We start from the raw sequence: 22,796 nt of genomic DNA on the forward strand, positions 1-22,796 counted from the left end.
AATGTTCAAGGCCTCATGAGGTGCTTGGCAGGGGCTGTGCAGATATGTTGTGAAAGCAGAATTGAGACTCCAGGTGGCCACGCACTCTCCTTGTAGCTGTTGCACACCCCAGGGTGTTGGCTAGCACTGAGCTGTTGTACAACTGTGGGTTTTGCAAACCTGAGCTCAAAAGTCCCTTTCCCAAAGCCGCCTCCTCCACACACCCCACCCTGTGACCAAACCCATCTGTGAAAATTTGGGGTCTCGGGGTTGAAGTAAAACTGAAAGCTCTAAAACGAAGAACACAGGAGATCTCTGCTATATGTCCTCCTCAGATGCCCTTGACAGTGTGTTACCCAGCTCTGACCACACACACAATTCAAAGATGTAGTGAAAGAGTGCTGAACTTAGCTTCCAGATTCTTGTTTTTGATTCTTGACCTATAACTGTTATGCATCTAATCAGAAAGCCCTTTACCCTTCTAGCCCTCTGAAGCCTCCTGTATTCAAGCCATAAAGTGCAAAGTCAACAAGAACATCCGGCCCTGCATGCTGAAAAAAGGATAAAAGGGACTGGCTACCATTGCACCAGCATAAGATAGCCAAGACAGAGATAACAGACTCCCAAACAATACTGTGGGCAAGTGCCTAGAAACACTGAAACCCCTCAGCTCTATTGCCAAAGGAGAAGTCTGCACAGAAATACCTTACGTTCTTATTTCTACAAAATAAGCACACACATAGAAATACACAGAGAGCCTTTTCAAGGTCATCACTGGGCTGAAATGCTCTTTGTGAGGGTTGCTTTTTATTTTCTTGTAGCTTTTTACAAACGAAGTGCACTACTGTCTCAGTAATAAATCTTGTTTATAACTCCTGAGCATCATGGATTTGTTGTTCATCCTCCTGGAAATCAATGGAGACTTTGAGATGATGTAACATTTAATCTGAAACAAAATAACTAAATAGGAGCCATTTTTCCTAAGCAACTCTTCCATCTATCAACTCTCTTATTTTTTCCTAAATACATCTTAGGGCTTCACAAAGATAAGCATTGATGTTCCCCACTAAAGTATTTACTTACTGAAAACAAAAAAGCAATTTGCCTGGCCCTCAAGTACCCTCTCTAAAAACCACAAGTGCTTGGCCCCATGAAAACACAGGCCATACTAACTTACACTCATGACATGGCCTTGTGGATGGCAGCAGTTCTGAGTCACACTCCAGTCTGTGGGCAGATGTGCAGGGATCTTATCTCTGGTTCTCAGTGGTCAGTGCATCAGTCAGGGCTGTGAGTTCATTTCCTACATCCATCATCTTCAAGGCTTCCTTTGTAGCTTGGACCAAACTCCCAACAGTATGTCAGTTTGGGAAACCAATCAGAAGCCAAAGAGTGAAGCAGAAAAGTACAAGAGGGTCTGGTATACATGAATGGTCCTTTGTAGGATAGAGAGATGGAAGAAACAGGGAGGAAAAACAGTTTGAGTCTCTATTTCATATACTTATGGGAAAGCAAGATAAAAGTGGAGCTAGCAGGATGGATCAGTGGGTAAGGCCTGAACCTGAGTTCATTCTCTAGAATCTTCACGGTAGGAGGTGAAAAATGACTCTTGGAAGTTGTCCTCTGACAACTGTCCATAAGAGTGCTCTCTCCCTCTCCCTCACCTCTCTCTCTCTCTCTCTCTCTCTCTCTCTCTCTCTCTCTCTCTCTCTCTCCCTCTCCCTCTCCCTCTCCCCCACCTCTCTCTCTCTCTCTCTCTCTCTCTCCCACCTCCTCTCTCCCCCACTCTGTCTCTCTCTCCCTCTCCCCTCCCTCTCCCCACCTCTCTCTCTCCCTCTCTCTCTCCCTCCCTCTCCCCCACCTCTCTCTCCCTCTCCCCACCTCTCTCTCCCTCTCCCCCATCTCTCTCTCCTCTCCCCACCTCTCTCTCTCCCTCTCTCCCCTCTCCCCCACCTCTCTCTCTCTCCTCTCTCTCTCTCCCTCCCTCTCCCCACCTCTCTCTCTCTCTTCTCTTCTCTCTCCCACCTCTCTCTCCCACCTCTCTCTCCCCCACCTCTCTCTCTCTCCCTCTCCCCCACCTCTCTCTCTCTCTCTCTCTCTCTCCCTCTCCCTCTCCCCCATCTCTCTCTCTCTTTCTCTCTCTCTCTCCTCTACACACACACACACACACACACACACACACACACACACACACACTTACTTCATGGAAAAAGAAAACAGGTCATCTTGGGGAAACTCCCAGTGGGACGCTCACCAACTGCACTGAAGCTCTTTGTGTGCCTTCGTCTCATACCAACAACACCTAAGTCTCTCATCCAGCCCCGTTCCCAGAGCTAGAAATCACAACAGATCACTACCAGATGAATCTACTTGGATACCCAGTCCACCCCTCAAATTTACTATATCCTAAACTGAACTCTTCCTCCTCCCTATGGAACCTGTGCCCCTGGCAGCCTCCACACAGCATGATACAGCCACCTGTCTTCGCTGTGTGTGGACCACACTAAGATCCCAGTGTGGTTCTCTCCTTCCATCGTATTCCACATTCCATTTGTCACAAAAGTTCACCAACGGTCTTCTCTCATCAGCCTTAGCATCACCATCCCAATCAAAACCGTCATCTTCTGTCAGCCATATCACCGGAAAAGTTCCCTGGTTTCCCCTTCGTTTCTTCACCCTATAATCTATCCCAGGCTCATCAGCCTAACTGATCTTTTTAAAGCATAGCTTATGCTACCCCTGGACTCACAATATTACATTGGCTTCTTATTTATTCTACGTGAGCATTGAATGTGTGTGACGACAAGGACCCAGAAGACCCTATATGAACCCACCTCCACCATTTCCCTTTTTTATCTTGTTTTTATTTCCTATACTATTTTATTGTGCTGTTTTTTTCTAAACTTATGTTTTTATTGATTGTTTGGGAATTTCACATTGCGCACCCTAATCCCAGTCATTTCCCAATTCTTCCACATCAGGCCTCCACTCTTGAAACCCCTCCTCAAAAGAAAATAAAAAATAAAACAAACCAAACAAAACAGACCCCCACAAAACCCCCAAAACCCAAACAACCAAACAACCAAACAAAACAAAAACATCTTGCTGACCCCTCTAGACAATGGCCCGACCTGCTCCTCTGTCGATTGCAGCCTTCTCTCATACCAGTCACAGCTCTGGTGTCTCCAGTTCTGCCTCTCCATCGCATGTTCACACATCGTAATGGCATTGGAGGCTATGGCATGTCATGAAGTGTACCTTTTTGCCCAAGCAGCTTGACTTGTAAGTGTTCATTGCCATGAGTCATTGGTCTGGTTCAAGGCCTTTGACTTCTGCCAACAACATCCATTTGGTATTGTGCTGTTTTTTTTTTTTTTAACATATAAGATTTTTTGAACATGTTTTTTATTTGAATTACACACAAGATTGAATTACATGACAATCCCAGTTCCCTTCTCCCTCCCTTCCTCCCCTGCCACCTCCCCTGTCATTTCTCTTACATCATCTACCCACTGGGCCCTCATCAAGTATCATCTTACTACCCATACGCAGTGTATCCACCCATCCTTTTCTTATAAGTGCTCAATCTATCTACTTGGGTAGAATTTTTCTTCCCCATTTTGAGTTTGGGATTTAGTTAGTTCTTCTTTTTCAACATATTTATGACTTGGGCAGTAAGTCATTCAACAAATACTTTTATATCTTTTAATATATACATATATGTAATCTCTGATTTAGGAAATAGAAATAAAGAGACAGAATATTGATCTTGATCTTTTTGACAAAGCAAGGGGCAAAAATAAGAATTGAAGTAACTTAAATCTATATAAACATTTGAATTTGAAAGTACCTAGGACATTAATTACTTTCCATTTTACAGATAATGAAACCGAGTCTCACAAATGAATGTTAAGGCAGTTTTGTTTTTTCTTATATCAATTATTTGATTCCAACAGCTTTCAAAAAGATGGTACAATCTCTTTAAAAGTAATGTTTTAAAACTATTCCAACATTTCACAGATTTGCTAATTGAAGGTGCCAATTAATTTTTCTAAGGAACATGAGGTAAAGCTGAAATGTTAAATTGACTTCATTTTACAAAAATTAGAATACGATGACATTTTGCCGAGACTGTGCTTTGCTGGGAAAACTGAACTTTTTTATTATAATCTGCATAACTTTCATGGACATCTAGGGATTCAGGGAGCACATTAAGAAAACTTGCTAAGATGAAAGAATAATAATGCCAATGTCAAGAATAGAGGCCTATTCCAGTAGTCTGACATAGCCCTTCATCACTCATTGACTTGGTCCTCTGCAAGAGAAGCAATCCCTTTTAACCAGTGACCATCTCTGCATGCCTTACTTTCACTCACTCAACAGCCATTCCATGAACTCCAGCTGCAACATGGTTGTAGGTGCAGATGGTTCTCATCTTGCGACTGTGCCATTTTATGCTTCCACTCATGGCAGTGGAAAAATCAATATGCATTCAGCAGAGACCATACTTGGAAGGTTGAATTCTGATCTTTTTTCTAGGTTAGCCAAATGTGGTGTGATCCTGTCTTATAATGCTCAACCGCAGCAGGTAGCATTGTGATCATGAGCAGAAGCAAGCAGTATTCTGTGGTGTTCCATAGTCTAAGCACTACATGAGATGCTGAACTGTTATTATCAAAAAGGCTTCTGTTAGGTGATGTTGTCCAACTGTAGGTTTATATTCTAACCATGCTTCCAAGAATCCAGCATAAGCTCTAATATCAATACATTAAATGCATTTTCAACTTGTGACATTTCTCAACCTAGGATGAGCTTGTCTGAATGTAACCCATGATAGGTCAAGGAGTGTCTACACAATAAATCAGAGCTAGAAAAGTTCCTGGCATACAAGGAAGCTGAGACTGTAGGGGCTTCTGAACAACAAATTACTCAAAACAGAGGGCAGTGGAGCAGAGGGGTAGAAGAGGAAGAACGGAGTTTGGTTCCCAGGAATTTATACAGCATAATACTTTACTTTGCATTTTATTTCTCAAGCAATTGATGAGCACTGGGGACTCAGGAAGAGGAAAGGTGTGTCATCACTTGATGGTTTTCAAGTCAAGGATCTGGAGTGTACATGAGCCTCGGAGGAATGTTGAATTCTGATCTTTTTTCTGGGTTCAAGCCAGGTCTCAAAGTACATCTGAGACTGAGCTTCTCAGAGGGCTAATCTGGTTATTGGCTACATGTCAGGAGTCCGAGGTACAGGTATCCAGAGTCTCTTCCTACAGAAACCTCATTCCAAAATAGGCCAATTGGTTCTCCACTTTGGAAAGTTTAAATCAAGACACAGTGAATTATCCATAAACTGGAAAGTCTTGGATATTATTAGATTGGGAGCCATGAAGACTTCAGGATTAAAAGCCACCTTGAGGCAGAAGAAGTTGGTATCTAGGCTGGATATTGGAGACAACTAACACAGAGAAGAAACCATGAAGGAGCATTCAGGAGAGGTGCACAAGAGAGATTGGGGTGGGAAATGAGTTTAATAAGATATCATAGTCCCTGCATGACAAGAGAATGGATAATGGTTATTGTTCCAAAGAAGCAACATGATGTACCCACCCTACCGGTATAAGGTATTGTATTCAATAGAGAGGTTTCAAGAGACAGAAAAAAAAAAGAATCTGTTAATGTTCATAGGAAGCTTTCTGTCCTAGCTGTCATGACACCAAATATGGCACAATGAAGCTATGGCAATGAGTGCTTTCTGAATGTGACAAATTAAATGTTTGCTTGACTTTAAGAAAGAAAGCCTTCTACAGGAAGAGATGGGTAACCACAGACATTATATTTACACATTTCTATAGCAGCAGTAAATTGCATTTGGGGCTTGGGGTTATTTTAAAGAATGTTTGTGGTGAAGGAGTAACAAAGACTCTCATTGAAGAAAAATGTAAACCCATATGCCGTAGCTGCTGTATCACATGAACACAGAGCAAAGGCAGGCTGGCCAAACATTCTCTACAAGGGAACACAGCAGCATGAGTCTAAATATTAGAGTGGAAATTTGAACAAGAAACTGTTACCAAGCAGGATAGGATGCTTACATAAGTGGAGGGGATATAGAGAAATATTCTCCATAGAGAAGAAATCTACAGCACAAGTCCGTAAGTTACTAAAGTCAAAAGGGGATGGATGTCATGATGGAATTACCACACACTTCCTCTCAGGGATACTTCATAGATGTACACACTGATTCAAAGGTAATAGTTTGTCTCTTTACAGTATTTAAATGTTTTCTTTTAATTGATGAGACGATTTCTTTGCTTGAGTCTCTAACAATTTTAATACTTAGTCATAAGCAACATGAACTTTGAAGTCCAGCAGACTTGCCCCAAATCCTAACCTTGACATTTCCTAGCTGGTTACCATGAACAAGCTACAGAGTATCTCAGGGCCACAATGTGGTAAAACTGAGACTAAACTAGTGTTTGTGGTTCTAAGAATTTACTGCTTTCTTGCAATACAGCAATACTGGAAGCATATTGTTTAAGAAAAGCAGATATACAATCCACTATCTCACAAAATCATCTCAAAGTTGGAAATATGTCGAAAAAGTGGAATTCAGATTTTTATTACCTTTTCTAAAATATTGTCGAAAACTTGGCAAAAAAATATGATGTCATTATAAATAAAACACCTGATCCTTTTGCCTCTTCAAAGAACCCTTTTGATTTTGATTCACCCTGGCCTACATTATTAAAATAGTTAAAATTCTATCACACATTTTTTATGACCTTTTCTTTTTTTCTCTAGCATTACTGATAGACATTGTCTTTTTCTTTTTAATCATTGTTAAAATTGTTTAGAACCAGAATTTGAATTATTTTTAATTTTTCAATGCTGGAAATATTATACTGCCTTCCTTTAGTCAAATGGCCACTTACTGATCATCCATTTTACAGTCATGTAGGGGTATATGGTGGTTTGAATAGGAATGACCCCCAGAGGGTTATATTTGAATGTTTGGTCATTAGGGAGTAGCACTATTAGTAGGTGTGTCCTTGTTGGTGTGGATTTGGTGGAGTTGGAGAAAGTGTGCCACTGGGGCTGGGGTTTGAGACTTCAAATGCTCAAGCCAAGCCCAGTGTCTCTCTCTCACTGCTGCCTGCAGATCCATATGTAGAGCTATGCACAGCTACCTCTCCAGCACTGTGTCTACCTGTGATGTCACCATGCTTCCCACCGTGATGACATGTAAGACAGGCCCAACTAAATGCTTTCCTTTGTCAGAGCTTCTGTGGTCACGGTAACGCTTGTAGGCAATACCAACCCTAAGACAAGTTACAAAGCTGATTCATAGAAGTTCTCCTTGCAGAGTTTTAGTGAAGTACAATGCAATTACGTTATTGTGTAGATAATGACATGCAGAAGAGAGGTTGCTTTAAGAGACCTTCAATTATACTTCTCCGTTTTTGTCTACTATTCAGGATTAGTGGCATAAACAATAGAGATCGCATGGCCATAATTGGTACAGACATTCAGCAAAAGGTCCTAGAGATTCAGAGTTACTTTCTATGCATGATGAAGCAGAGACAAGGGAGGAATCATTGAATAATAGTTAAAAGAGAAAAGGTTCAATGATAAAAGGTTTGTAGAACAAGTCACAATGTATATCTATAAAAGAATACCATGGAGCTATTGAAGTGAATAGAATACCCAATGTCTTGAAAATTATGTGTGGTATTATCTACACAGAAAAGTCAGATCACAAGGCAATATATCCCGTGTGACTCAAGTTTGGGTCAGAAAGGAAAAGTAGAAAAGATCTGCAAAGATACACACTATGGTTTCCCTATGATTGTTCCTGAAGACAGGGAGTAGAGCGATTTTCTTCCTCCTCTTTGTGCTTTTCCTTTTCCCAATTTTAGCTTGGGCGCTGAGGCCATCTCTTAAGTGTTCAGAATTTGGATGATCTCCAGATCCTATTACAGTAGTCCATGCTTTGATGAAATGCTTGCCCATAAACATCTGTGTGTGTCCCTGGACAGGAGCATGAACTCGGGGATTTCCTGCCTGTGATCATGAGCACACTGCATTGGCCTCATTTACTGTCTTTTGTTTATGTTCTGTTTTTTTCCTAGTCTTGCTATGCTCTCCACACTAACATCAATTATGTAGTCCCAAGTAGCATTACAGGTATGTGCCACTGGGCTTAACTCATTTCATTTCTGTGGGAGCATGTTGGGGAGGGGGCACTCGCATGTGCACATGTGCAGGTATATATTTGTGTGTGTGTGTGTGTGTGTGTGTGTGTGTGTGTGTGTGTGTGTGTGTGTGTGTACTTTGACCATGACATGTGATCTATAATGTATGAGCATTTCTAGAGACACCACACACACACACACACACACACACACATACATATGCATGCATGCACTATATATCATACATACACACACTATACACCACACAGGGAGAGAGAGAGAGAGAGAGAGAGAGAGAGAGAGAGAGAGAGAGAGAGAGAGGCTGACATGCTAAAAAAAATTGAAGGCTTCTTAAAAATCATTCCCAAGTCATATAATATGAACCACTTCTTCTTGATATGAAACTCATTTGCTGTGTGACGTTTATTCTTTTGGCATTTTAGTCTTTTTGGGGGGGGGCTACCACCCAACTCCTAAATAATTCACACTTGGAGGCTTATTCATAGTTATGAATACCTGGCCTTAGCTTGGCTTATTTCTTTTTTTTTTTTTTTTCTTGGCTTATTTCTAGCCAGCTTTCCTTAACTAATTATCCCTTCTACCCTTTGTCTCTGGGATTTTTTTCCTTTTCTTATTTCTGTATATCTTACTTTCACACTTACTTCATGGCTGTCTGGCTGGGCGGCTGGGGGGGGCTGGGGGCTGGGGGGCTGGTCCCCAATGTACTCCTCCCTTTGTTCTCTCATTACTCCTTGCTTCTCCTGTTGAAACTCTCTGCCTGCCAGCCCCGCCCATCCTGGCTCCTGCCTCACTATTGGCCATTCAGCTCTTTTTTAGGACCACCAGGTGTTTTAGACAGGCAAAGTAACACAGCTTCACAGAGTTAAGCAAATGTAGCATAAACAAAAATCATACACCTGAAAATAATATTCTACCACACTCATTTAAAAAATACTTTAAGCTGGGCCATGGTGGTGCACACCTTTAATCCCAGTACTTGGGAGGCAGAAGCAGGCAACTCTCCAGGTTCAAGGCCAGCCTGGTCCACATAGCAAATTCCAGGACAGACAGGACTACACAGAGAAACCCTGTCTCAAAAATGCAAATTTAAAATAATAATAATAACAATAATAATAATAATATTTTTACTTGTCCAATCACTCTGATTAATATAGTTTGGTCTGAAAGTTAGTTAGAATGTAAACCTACAGGGTCAAAATGAATTATAAAAGAACACTGCAATCCCTAAAGGATTTCATGCCTCACTTTGCTACCAACATTTCTGGCTGGGGCCTAATTGAGACATAAGATGAAAAAGGGGTGGTATCTTTTTTTTTTTTTCTTTAAGCAAGCACGAACACACACCTGCCTAAAGCAATTACACAGAATTGAAGAAAGCACGCTTGAAATTTTTAGAGTTTTGTAGACCATAATCCTATCACATGAAATATTTTGTTAAACAAAGCCGTACTTGCAAGACGAGACTCCTTATTATTCAAACACATTCCGTTTTCAGGCAGAAGTAAGTAAGTGTTTTCACAGACCTCTGTGTATCCCACTACATGTGGCTCCCATGAAGGAATTTGGACATGTGGCCTTTAGGTTTGCTGAGCCACTAATTATGTGGGTGACCTTGTGCTAAAGTTAACAGGTAACTTCTTTGAACTTCTGTTTCCTCTCTGTGGAACGAAGCATGGCATCAGCTGATGTCCAAGTCTCCACACAGTCCAAACATTCCGAGGTGTTTTTCTGTTGCCTTGTTTCTAGCCAGAGTTGTTTCAGAGTTAGGAATGCAGGAGGCAGTCATTAAAAGTTACAACAGCATTCCCCTTGGCACCCACAGAAAAAGGGCAGAAATCCACATGCTAATATTTTCCTCCTGAACATGCAACCAGTAGTTACAAGGCACCTATTAGGTGTCAGATGTTGTTACGTGCTAGCATGAACACATGGTGAGCAATTTAGAAATAGCCTCTGTCCTTTGAAGTTCCGAAGGAGATCAGATAAATAAGCAAGTGACCACAATTAAGTTTGATAGGTGCATTGACCTCAGAGAGTGCCACTTTTGAAAGGCTGTGATTTGAAAGCTGGACCAAGGAAAAGAAGAAGCTAACTGCACTGATGTGTCAGCTCCTAGAGAGGATCTTCCTTAGTCCTTCCCAACATCCTCTGTCCGGGCTGGGTAAGTCACCACCTTCTAGGCTTTAGGGTGTATGTTGCCTACATAGCACTAAACATGCCCATTTGTTATAAGTTGACAAGATATCTAGCTGCCTCCTAAACACTTAGGTTTATACACAGGTGCTAATCTCAGGCTTCACCAAAGAAACCTGTGTTTGCAAGGAAGAGCAATTAATGCAGAGACATTTGGCTGCCCAATGTGAAAAGAATGAATGACTGTTATGTGCTCAGCCTTAAATCGGACACTCATCATCTCCTCCAAAGCTCAGCACACATTGTGGATGAAGGGGCAGAAAGAATGTATGAGCCATACAATGAAGAGATCTTTGGAAGACCATCTTACGGACATATCATGACTCTGGCATTCGCAAACTCACTGTGGGTAGAGTTGCCTCTGTATGTCCTGCACAAGACCAACACCCTAAACATTCATTGATAAACGGAGGAGGGATTCAAGGGGCCCCACCCAAGGGAGTGACTAGTAGTCAAGGGATGCTAGAAGAGAGTGAGTCATTGTCTTCAGTGATGTAGCCACTGATAAGTTCTTCATGCTCTAGTCGATAACTTCACAGCCATGTTAGTGTCCCTGATTAAACTGAGCAGGCCACAAAGCAAAAACTAAAATAAAACAAGAAGGCATGAAAATTGGATGGGAGTTAGTGGGAAGAGGAATTCAAGGTAAGAGAGTAAGGTAAAGAGGGTGGGGAAACTAGGGTGACCAAAATCTATTCTATGCTTGCATGAATTTGTCAGAGAACAGGTTAATTTTTAAAAATCTATGCTTGTGTCTATCCTGTTTGATATATGGTCTTCAAGATAGGACATTTGAAATCATATATCTGTATTTCCACCCACTATCCCTTTTTTGACACATAGGGTGATTCTTTTCTTTATTAGTGCATGTTGCTTGTACAAAACTTCTTTGACATTTTTGTATATGGAGACAAGGTACTTGGATTTGCCCTCATCTCTCACATTTAGCCGCCTTTTCTCCCGATTCTCTTGCCCACCTTTCTCTTTTCAAATAACTTCTACTTTCAACCTTCCTTTTTTAATTTTTGTGTAGATTCCACACAGTTGTAAAAAAGATATACTTGTCTTTCTGACTCTGGCTCACGTTGCTTAATATGACATTCTCTGGTTCTATTGATTTTCCTGAAAAAAAATGTGATTTTGTTCTTAATAATGGTATAACACTTAATTCTGTATAAACATTGTATTTTTAAAAATCCATTCTCCCATTGGTGGGCATCTGGACTTGGCTACTGTTAATACTACAGCAATAGAACTGTGGCACGTGCCACAATTTTTGATGCCTTGTGTAGGCTCAGAACATTTTAGTTGAACAGATAAGAGAAGCAGTCCACATACCACTTGAGAGGAACAGTGGCAGGTGAGGGGACTCAGAATCACATCAGAGACCAAGCAATACCAGTGCTGAGGAGCATCTCTAACCAATTAAGGGCTGGCTCCCAACGGGACTGTATACAGCAAGGCAATAACCCATTGCCATTCCTGTGTAGAGTTGAGAATTTTGTTATTGGTACTGTTGTTGGTTACTGCCCAAGTGTCTCTATTGTTTTTCCTATAAAGGCCACGTGAGGTCAAGGGAAAGATGCTGGAAAAGTCCTTCAGTCACTGACAGGTTGGTGAATAAACACAGGTGCACAGGCACACGCATACAAATGCAAACCCATACACGAATATCCTTCAGCCTTTTCAATATTCTTTATTACTTTTCCAACATAACTTTTATTGATTATTTGGGAATTTAACATCATGCACCCCTGTCACACTCACTTCCCAGTTCTCCTGGGTCTGAGGAGGAGGTGGAGGAAGAGGAGGAGGAGGAGGAGGAGGAGGAGGAGGAAGGAAGGAAGGAAGGAAGGAAGGAAAGAAAGAAAGAAAGAAAGAAAGAAAGAAAGAAAGAAAGAAAGAAAGAAAGAAAGAAAGAAGAACAAGCCCTATTCGTGTTGCTCATATACTCACTGGATCACAGCCAAACACCTAGTGGCTAGCCCCTTAAAAAGCTGAGTCCTTCCCCACCTGCAACCTGGCTAAAGTCATCAATTGTCTAGAGCTACACTTCAGCATCCTTATCACAATTTTTAAGTTTGCTTCAATGGCTTTCTGTCTAAGCTATTTCTTTTTTGCAGGGGGATGAAGAAGATGGGGGTTGTTAGTGACCCATGTTGCCACCGAGGTTCAGACAGACGTGCATGGTCTGTGCTGCTACCTAAAGCCATGCAGAAGTCCATGGGCCAGGCTGGTACCAGGATCCATATTGGTGTCTGTGGCCCGTGCTTCCTCAGAGGCCCCTGGCCTGTGCCGCTGCTGAGGGCTAAGATGGTATCTATGGCCCATGATGCAGTAGAGGGCCTGTTGATATCCACAGTCTGTACTGCCACCACTGGAGACCACGTGGATGTCTGTGGTCCAGGCTGTCGCCAAAAGCCATGTGCAATTCTCTGATGCATGTTCCCCCTGACTTAAAGGGAAAGGGAGCTGCTTTTGCAGTGGTATCGGTGACTGCAGGTTTGTCTGAGAAAGGGGGACATAGAAAGTGTTTTAATGTCCTTATTAACAAGCACCCTCCTATCCCCACTTAAGGATATTATGCTGCCCACCTAGGGACTTTTAGTAAGTTTTAATAAAGTCAGCAGAAGGCCATAGTAGACCAAAGGTCTGGAAGACAACTCTAAGGCATTGATCACCTTGCTGATGACAGAAAGTACACTAGCAGCATCCTCTTCAAGTTGGGGTACTTTGCCAGGCTGCTGCCTGCCTGATTTCTATCAAGAGAGTAGGGTTTTATTATTATTATTATTCTTTTATTAGTTCAAATTAGGAACAAGCTTGCTTCACATGTCAATCCCTTCTCCCTCTCCCTCTCCTCCCCCCCAACATCCCACCTGCCCCTAGCCATCCCCCCTCCACTCCCCAGGCAGGGTAAGGCCCTCAAAAGGGGCTCCCCAAAGTCTATCACATCATCCTAGGGAGAGTAGGGTTTTTTGTTATTTTTTGTTTTGTTTGGCTGTTTGTTTTCTTTTTCTCTCTGTCTTTTTCTTTCTTTCTTCCTCCCTTTCTTTCTTTCTTTGAGTCTACAGATAATTTAGCATTGGTGACTCTGCCTGCTACTTCCTCGCCATCTGTCCCTGACCTTCCCACTTTTATTTTTGTTTGGTGTTTCCTTTCTCCCGGCATGCGTTGCTTCAGTTCTCTCTTAAAGCCCAGTGTTCTCTCATCTTGTTGCCTTTGTACCGGCAACTCTGGCAACCAAACTCCCCCACACTCTCAACCATTTCTGCTTCTTCAAATCTTTCTCACTCTCAAGGTGCAAGTGTCACTAGACACTGCTTGGGAGCTTGATACATCCCTCCTCTGAGCTCTCTGTTTGCCCACTCCCCTCTTGGTGCCTCCTCCATAGTGCTTTACGAGTGCGGGCATGGTTCTTGTCTTCCCTGAAAGAAAATCCATTGTTGGATCTTGAGCTGCTGTTAAGCAGGATGCTCAATGCTCTGGAGTCCATAGAATCAACTGGGCTCACCGCCCACCTGTGCACTGCTTGCTCTTCAAGATAATTGATGAGTCTCGTCCTTGGAAAATGCAAGAATCTAGAGGTCTGGTTGCTACTCCAAATTGTCTCTTTTGTCGTTTCTTGCATTCACATGAACTGAGCTTCTCTTGGATGGAAAACTTCAATCCTAAGAGACCAGCATAGCTCAGACACAGACGTCTGAACAACCTTTGACTTGTAGAAAATGTAGTGACTTAAATCCACAGTGAGGGAAGCGATGTCCTTGGAAAGGTGTAAAGAGCTTTAGAGAGTAAAGTGTGCACCATGTTAAAGAATGGCAAGGGACACTGCATAGACCACCTGGAGATGCTAGCCAGGGGGATCCAAGGTGCATTTCCAAATATAAATATGTACACTTTATCAACAGGGAAGTAGTCAGAGAAACAAGCAAAAGAAGTCTGTTGACGCTCATTGGTTATACGATGGCTTTTGAGTATAAGAAAGAGAAACAGAAAACTTGTATAACATGCAAACACTCTTTTCACAACAGCAACAACAAAAAAGTCCGTGAAAAGGAAATGAGTTTGTTGTATTCAGAAGTCTTGAAAGAAACAAGACAACACAGATGTAATAGACGCCTTCCCTCAGGCTATGGGAAGGGCATGACTTCAAATGAAGAACTCTTTCTTAGTCCTCATATTTATTCATTTCATTCACGCAGTGATTTACACCTTTTTTTTCCTCCTCAAAGCACTGAATCTTCCCCCGAAGGGTACCAAGCTTGAGTAGTTTGGGGGGGTGGATGGTGCATAGCACGGGCTTCATTTGTCATGCCCAGACGCCTTTGCGTAAAGTTTGATTCATTCCTGTACGGGATTAGGAGTAGAAGCCAAGATGACAACTAGTGCTCTCTCAAAAAGACATCCTCTTCGTCTCAGTTCCCCTTTTCTTCTGTTTCTCTACTTGCCTCCAAGCTTGTCATCTCGAGAGCTCCAAAAATAACTCCCCCCAAAAAGCTGATGAGTAGAGAGAAATCTGAGGAAGGGAAGGGGCTCGGTGTCTGTATCCTGCCTTTATGCCATGCTTCCCTTTTGATGGAGCAGGGCAGTGAACGAATATCCACATGGCAGGAAGTCTTTCCTGGGATCTGGTGGGAACTTCTGGACTCATACTTTGCACTCCATTTCCCACCTGCATCGTGGGTTGATGTTGCTGGTTAGAATTTCAAAGGTCCCCATAGGCTTATGTGTTTGAGCACTCAGTCTCCAGCTGGTGGCAATGTTTAGGAAGACTGTGGAAGCTTTAGAAGGTACATCCTTGCTAGAAGAAATGAGGTCACCAAGTGTGTGTCTTGAGGTTTTATATACCAGCCCCATTTCCTGTTCACTCTGCTTCCTGACTAGGCATTTGGTGTGAGCAGCCGCCTCCTTCTCCTCCCAGCATGCTTTGCCTGCCATGATGAAACCCTCAAACCCTTCCTCCCTTATGATTCCATGTCAGATGCTTTGTCATAGCCATGAGAAAGGCTACTAATACAGTGGATAATGATGACATATTTATGCACACTACCGTCAGGACTGGCAGCCATGGCACACAAACAAAATCCAGCAGTCCATTTGAATTTATATGGCTAGAGAACCAGAAATGATTTTTATATTCTTGCAGGATTGAAAAAACAATACTGGCATTTCATAACAAATATAAAGACACAATTCAGAGACGTCTGTAAGTTTGTTAACTTCAGCTATTCCCACTCACTGGCCTGTAGTCTACACTTGCTGTCCACTGAGGAGTCAGAGCTGAGCAGATGAAAAGTAGGGACTATATACCCTCAACATTTAACGTACTTACTACATGGCCCTTTACAGGAAAACTTTCCTGAGCTTCATTTCATTTTCATAACAACCCTAAGTGGGAGTCGCTGGCAGTCTTCCCAATTTTGTGGTGAGGAGACTGAAGCATAGAATAACTTGTTCTAATGAGTTGTCACACATCTAGAAGGTGGATTCAGATCCACACCACCCAAATGTTCTGATGGACACATCCATGTTTTATAGACTATAGTCTTCTGGATGATCCTTGTCACTCCTTATCCTCACCACAGAAACCCTCTTGAGAAGTCTTTTCCCACCGTTTACCCTCTACTACTCAGTGTCCTCTAACTCATGTCTGTCACTTTGAGTCCGTGCCATTCTACAGGCTCTTAGCCATGTACTACGAAGTCACTTGTTTGGTGGTCTTGCTTCACAGGGGGAGTTTTTTATCTTTACCCCCACCTATCCATTGGCACAAAACCTGACTCACAGAAGACACTAAGAAATTAGTAATTTGTTGTGTAAAATTGAATTAACCAGCCTCCAGTTTGGTGTCTCGTTCTCTCCACTAAAGTAAGCTCCTGTGTGGTAGGGATTAACCTCCACCTCAAGGAAGAACACATGATAGTTCCCAGAGAACCATGGTTAAAGATTCCCTGCACTGAAACATTAGCTTCAGCCTTCCTCAATTAATGTGGGTGTTTTTTGACCCATACAGAAGATTTACCTCTTTGGGAGTCTTCTGGGAAAACACTTCAGTTTCCTCTTTTTTCAATCCACCATTTATATTGTGAGCTGGCTCAAAATCCACCAACATCTTCAGAATCTAGAGGAACTTCTTCATCCCAGCATTTAAGAGCTTCTCCAGGTTTGTTTCCAAGACAGCTGTCCAACGACCTCTTCCACTTTGCAGTCTCAAATCCTAGACTCTTCAGTGTTGCCCAAACTATGACTGCTATACAATGATCAGGCCGTCGACTGAAATTCCTACCACCCCACATGTCCATCCATCAACATCCTTAAATACCTGACAGTGTGGTGGAATGCCCTGTCTTTCATGACTGGAATGAACACTCCTATGCAGTGTTTGACCTCATGTTTATGAAGAGTGAGTATCTAAAGAAGACACACTTGATTCCCGTTCTTGCTTGGAGCCATGGTAGTCATAGAGAGACAGAGACATTCTGAAAACACACAAAAAGAAACAAAGAGCTATGTGCCTTATTCCCCAGACTCAACCATTTATCTGTCATTAGTTAAGGGCCTGTAGTGTGATGGGCACTGTGCTCACAAGTTTACATTCTGTATATCTCTTGCTATTTCCACCAATTTGATCAGGTGGACTGTGATTAGCTTCATTATTACACACAAGGGGAAACCTGGGCTCAGGATGGTGGCAGTTTGCCCAAGGACCCAGAGCTATTTGTGTTTTGACCATGAGACCAAATCTACTTGTCCCTTCCTCACATATCAGCAACCCAAGATAAATATCCTCTCATTAAAGAGCTAAGTTACTTGCTGTATTCCTCATTGGTTCCACAACCACCATATTGGGTAGCTGGAACCTAGAAGAGAAGAACTAGAGACTTTACATCATCTTAGACATGACATTAAGTGACAGAAATGAACAAGTAAATAAAGAAAAAAGGTATACTTTAACAATTATTGTGGTGGTATCTGAGAGAGACCAATGTTCCATGTAGAGTTAAAACAAAGCTCTTAAAGCAATAGACACTGAACTGCAACATGGAGGGTGAGAATAAGATCTCCACAGGAAGAAAGCTTTCCAATTAGATGAACAGCTATGGCAAAGAATCACAAGGTACAGTAAGCCTCATCAAAGAACAGAGGAGCCAGTGGGGCCAAGCAGGAAGAGATGGGGAAGTGGGGTGAAGCTGAAAAACTGAAAAGCAGGTATGATGACGCCCAGTTGCTCTACTGAGAGAGCAGTCTCTCTCACCTGACTGTCAGCTCTCTGTGAGTGATAAGCACATGGATAAAATAACGGACTGACTCGGGTGGACAAACTGACATCCTCATATCCTGATGTGATTCGCCAATCGTGGCTTCATGGAGTCTAGAAACAAATAATGCATATACAAGAATCATGTAGTAGCCCAAGTAGGCATGAGAATATGCTAATTAGCACGCTGATTCTGCCAGAGAACATATACACATATGTTATCCTTAGTAAGTGTGATGGTCGAGTGTAGGGAACTTTGTGTTAGCTATTTGACAGGTGCTGCTGATAAGTCACTGTCAGGTAGTGGTTTACCCAAATGAGTTGCAAAATTGAGTTCAAGGTTGTATGGAGATCACAAGCTGGTCCATTTCTGTCTTCTTCCCTCTTCCTCTTTACCCCCTCTCTCAGACTGCTTCTCATGTAAGTCCCTTGTATCCCCATTCCCGGGGCAATTAGTCCTCTCAGGCTCCCCTGCTCACTGTACATACTGCAGTTGCTTTCCAGAGTTATGTCCCAAGTCACTGTCTATATAGCTCACTGCCCTGGGTAGCTCTGAGCCCTTGAGAGTGGCAAACTTCTCTCTCCCATTTCACAATGAGGCTTGACTCAAAATCCTCACTAAAAAAGTGTTTGTCAAGTGGACTTATCCTGACCTTCTGTCCAGACCTCCTTTCCTACAGAACAATTCTTCTTCAAAAGGTTCCCACAGCTTCCCTTCTGGAAAAGACAACTGTTCACAATCTATTTAAAAATTCAATAAACTTCCCTCAATACATTTATCACTCAATTTCTCACCCCACCATGAGCCATCAGGACATTCTGCCCTGCACAGTTATTTAGGGGCCTGGTAGCCCTCCATCACTGTAGAGTTCAGAGACAGGGCATTTCTCACTAGACATTCTGTCTCCAACCATCAGGAAAGGGATGAAGGCGAACATGAGAACATCCCGCCCCATGTGGGGTAGGTCTGGGATTGACAGTTACTAGTTCTGTCTACTTCACCCTGACTGAGTCGGACTTGGACCTAAAGATGGTAAGGGAATGCCATTCCAATGTGAAATCAGGAAGTGGGGAAAGAGATTCACTGAGCCACCAGTTCATCTCATCCTGGCCTATTCCCTACCAGCCAAAAGAATTTTTCCATGGGGAGGGGAACAATTTATGTCCCCGAAGGAATCCAGGCACTTTCAAACAATCTTATAAACAACCATATTCAGTGATTAAAATGCCAAACCCCCATGAAGGCCCACAGTGACTCCTCAAGTCATTCCATGAGTGGAAGACAAGTTCTAAGAATAGTTCATATTTAGCAAGGCCTGTGATTCTTTCTCAGTCTCTGAAAACATTTCTTTAGAGTGGTTGCCCTCATTGATATATAGAAATAGATGACATATGGATAGGTACATAGATAGATAAATACAGGCAGGCAGGCAGATGATAGATGCTTTTATTTTTGCCAAAGCCCTTTGGATAGCTGGTTTCAAATTGGTAAGACTTGAAGGTAGGGCAATGCAATAAATTTGACATAAATTTCTCCAACTCAAGAAATAAAATGTGGGAAACCCCTGTCGGGTATCATGACTCATTGAGAAGGTAAAACCAAAAATTCTCCCCTAGCCCTGTCACACACAACTTCATTTTAATTGCCAAATGAGGAACTTCACCAACTTGGGTGGGGTTTTCAACATGATTGGCGTAGCTGAAACACAGGGAGGAAGTGAAAGCCAAAGAAAGGAAGGAAACACTGATATTCTTTACAAAACCTGCACTATCACTAATGGCCTGGACTGTTGTGTTTGTTCCCCCCTCCCCAAAATAATGGAGTTACGCCTTCAACAGTAAATCTCTTCCGATTTAGAGTCTAACCATGAAAATGCCCTGAATAGATCTGTTATGGAGGTAACCGACTGTGTGTCTCAGCTGTTGGGGCGTGTTGTATCCACTGGTGTGCTCTGAGCCAGTGACTAAGTGGAGTTGTGAGGGTTGTAGCTCAGGCTTGTTTCTGAAATATGGAGTTGCTTTAATGGATAATTGTGGTTCGAGAAATCCCTGTTGTTTAGACAGCAATCTGAGACTTTTGCAACCAAATTTCCCTTCTTCCTCCTCCTCTCCTTTCACAGATGTGAGGCCTGCATGGGGGTCTGAAGCCTCTCCCTACCTTCTCTTACTTCCTCCCTGTTTTCCTTCACACACAGGTGTTTCCTCAAACAAATTTTCTCTTGGGTATTCGTCAAGAACCTCAACCCGTACCTCCTACTGAGATTTTCAAGTGGTCAGAAGAGAGAGCTTTGGGCGACATCTCCTTACATTTAGTGTGAAATATGTTCATGAGAGTTGCAAAGATGTGGTCAGAGAAGACAGAGCATCCTCCTTACACACAGAGCGTAGTGCTTTGGGGGAAAAAGTCAACTTTACTTACCAGAGAAACCATTACCATTGATGAAATAAAGTCATTTCATCGTTTACTGCACAAGATTCATTTGAAGGGTATGTATGGATATTAACTCATCGTAGAGACCAGAGCTGAAGTCTACAATGATGAGGAAACGTCCTTTGAAGAGCCAAGTTTTAGCAAACAGAAATGATAAATACTAGCAGGGCCTCACTCCTGGTCTTAAAACTTTGCCACATTCTGTCTTACATAATACAGAATCAACCCAGACATGACCTGATCAGTCAGTCCAGTTCAAAGAAACTTACATCTGTAAGAGTGAAGAAATGTCCATTCCGTGAGAATTTACAAGGCACCATTAGTTGGTAGTCAATGAAATTTTTAAAAACACCTGGTCTCATCAAGTGTTCAATATAATTCATGGGCCAAGGACCATACAAAGAGTCAATAAGGCTCCTCACAAATATAAGCTGAGTGTTGTCAGGTGGACTGCCATTGGGCATACTCTACCTTTCACAGTGAACTGCCGCTGTCTTTGCAAACTGTGTATTTCGGTGACTGGCTAAGTATTGCATCATCTGAGACAATTGCAGTTATTTTACTTAGCCTTCGCTATGTGCTAGATACCACCCTCAATCATTACACAACTTTGCAGATGTAGAAATTAAGGCCCAGAGACATTAGGCAACTTGTCCAATGTGCCCTACTAATAAGTGATGAAGATCGGATTCAACCCAGATCAGACATTTTCTGCTATGCTTTCTGCTTGTTGTGGAAATGGACAATGTGAGCGTAGAAATCCTCACCTTGTTCTCACAATGGGGATAAGATTGAAAATGGCTGGGGAGGTGAATTAATCAATAAAGTGCTTGGCTTGAAACATGAATACTTGAGTTCCGTTCCCAGGGACTGCAGTTTGAAACAGCTGAGCGTGGCCATCCCCTTGCATTCTCCATGCTGGATTTTGTCTGCCTTGTGCTTGTGCAAGCCGTGTGCCTGCTTTATAGTCTCTGAATTCATTTGTGCATCTGCCCTGTTGTGTCTGGAAAATGCAGAAGTTCTCTTTCTCAACTTGATCTAACTCTATCGTCCTGGAACCAGCAGGGAGAGGAAACACCAATTTTCTTCAGTGGCATTTACAAGTATTTCAACCACACTCCAGAGCAAGCTCCACACGGAGTAGTTGGCCAGAACAAATCAGATTCCATTATTCTGAGAGAAGGAATATGATATTGAATGATCGAGGAGGTAGAGGAGGATCTGAGAGCAGTTGGGGGAGAGCAAAGAAGAGGATTAAAAAAATACTGTTTGCAAGTCTAAAGATTAAGTAAAAATACGAATGATGAGAGCTATAAAAAGTGTATCTGTCATAAAAACCAGGTTGAGCCGGGTATGGTGACATGCAGCAGTGATGATTTAAATGGATTTGTTAATATGACAGACTCTAGAATTGCCTAGAAGAAAAGACTCTGAGCACGCCTATGGTGGGTTTTCTAGCTTAACCTCTGGTTATGTTAGGTTAGCTTCTGGTTATGTCTCTAGGGGATTACGTAGTTTAAGTTAATTGAGGTAAGAAAACCCACCCTGAATCGCAGTTGCACCATTCCATCAGCCAGTGTCTTGTTCTGCCTAAAAAGAAGAACTTTACCTATATGTAAGCATTCATCGCCTGGAGCACCCTATCACATGTCCCTGCTAAATGACATTGCCTATGAAAGAAGGAAAAACATGAGTAAAGAAACTGTACTCTGCTTCATTACATTCTAGTGACGTCTTGGTATTATTCAATCAGTTCTTTCCCTCCTTCCTCACTCCATCATAGAGTTATCTATTGTTCATCTCCAAGGCCAACGTAAGAAGACACAATACAAAGCCATGGTCAGTCAGTAGAGCAGAGTCACACCCCAAAGTGAGTAGAAATTTAGCTTCAAGTCACTGGAAACGGTGGCTCTGCCACTGCAGGTCTCATTTCAGTTGCCTTCCCAAGGATTTCTACACCAGTGTATCTATTTATAGTACATTTCTGCCATTTAACACATCATCTGACAGAGAGCTAAATTCAGAAACTACATTTAAATCCTAACTCCAAGATCATTGACTGCATTTTCCTAATTTACAGAATGGGGGTAATTAGACACAGCCTACAGATGTCATTGCACCTCTTGAATGAAATAACATTCAGAAAGTGTCACTCAACACTTTGTGTAGTATTTCAGTCATTCAATAAAATATGGTGCCTACTCATAGACCAGAGCCTAGCAGAAACGTCATTGGAGAGGCTTCATCCAGCAACTGATAGGAGCAGATACAGAGAACCTTGTGGAAGAGGGGGGAAGAAGGATTGTAGAAGCCAGAGGGGATCTGTGTGGCAGCCAATCTCAGGGATGGTTAAATCATCTTCTTGGGGGTCATAGGCAAAGCTGACACCCAAGCTCAGGTTACCTCTATTAAGTTGTATTGTTTGTTGGATATTAGAGCATGTGCAGGACAATAAATAGTAACATTGGAGATTTCAATATGATAGAGCAGTGTCTTCTAGTGTAGCAGCTGAGGACTTCCCTAGCTCCTTTGTATCTCCAAGTCTTCTCCCACGGCCAACTTACTGTCTTTTTCTGTCCCCTCGGATTCTGCAGGGCCTTATCAGAAGTTGTGGGTTTCTGCAGGGTTTTTCTCATGATTCAGAGATCTCTGAAGCCTATATGACTCACTCTGGGGCAGATTAGCACATGCCACAGGAACTCAGGCACAGGGCTGAAACCCA

At 42.4% G+C, this 22,796-nt stretch overlaps 2 long non-coding RNA genes across 3 annotated transcripts in view; one reads left to right on the plus strand and one right to left on the minus strand.

Moving 5' to 3' along the window:
* The first annotated feature begins 5,876 nt into the window (after positions 1-5,876).
* Positions 5,877-21,801, plus strand: LOC113837466. 2 transcript variants are annotated; one of them, XR_003488045.2, is made up of 5 exons: positions 5,877-6,224; positions 8,106-8,160; positions 10,199-10,350; positions 10,470-11,027; positions 19,839-21,801. It is a non-coding gene; the product is annotated as an uncharacterized LOC113837466 (long non-coding RNA). The 2 variants fall into 2 exon arrangements; XR_003488046.2 differs by having other exon boundaries at positions 10,207-10,350.
* LOC113837465 overlaps positions 12,515-22,796 on the minus strand; it is a 193,612-nt gene continuing 183,330 nt past the window's right edge. Inside the window, exons 18-20 of the long non-coding RNA XR_003488041.2 lie at positions 17,641-17,757; positions 16,408-16,864; positions 12,515-13,141 (exon numbers count right to left, since the gene is read on the minus strand). This is a non-coding gene — a long non-coding RNA (uncharacterized LOC113837465). The remainder of the gene's footprint in view (positions 13,142-16,407; positions 16,865-17,640; positions 17,758-22,796) is intronic.

This window comes from Cricetulus griseus, chromosome 10, assembly GCF_003668045.3.
Source record: "Cricetulus griseus strain 17A/GY chromosome 10, alternate assembly CriGri-PICRH-1.0, whole genome shotgun sequence".
NCBI lineage: Eukaryota > Metazoa > Chordata > Mammalia > Rodentia > Cricetidae > Cricetulus > Cricetulus griseus.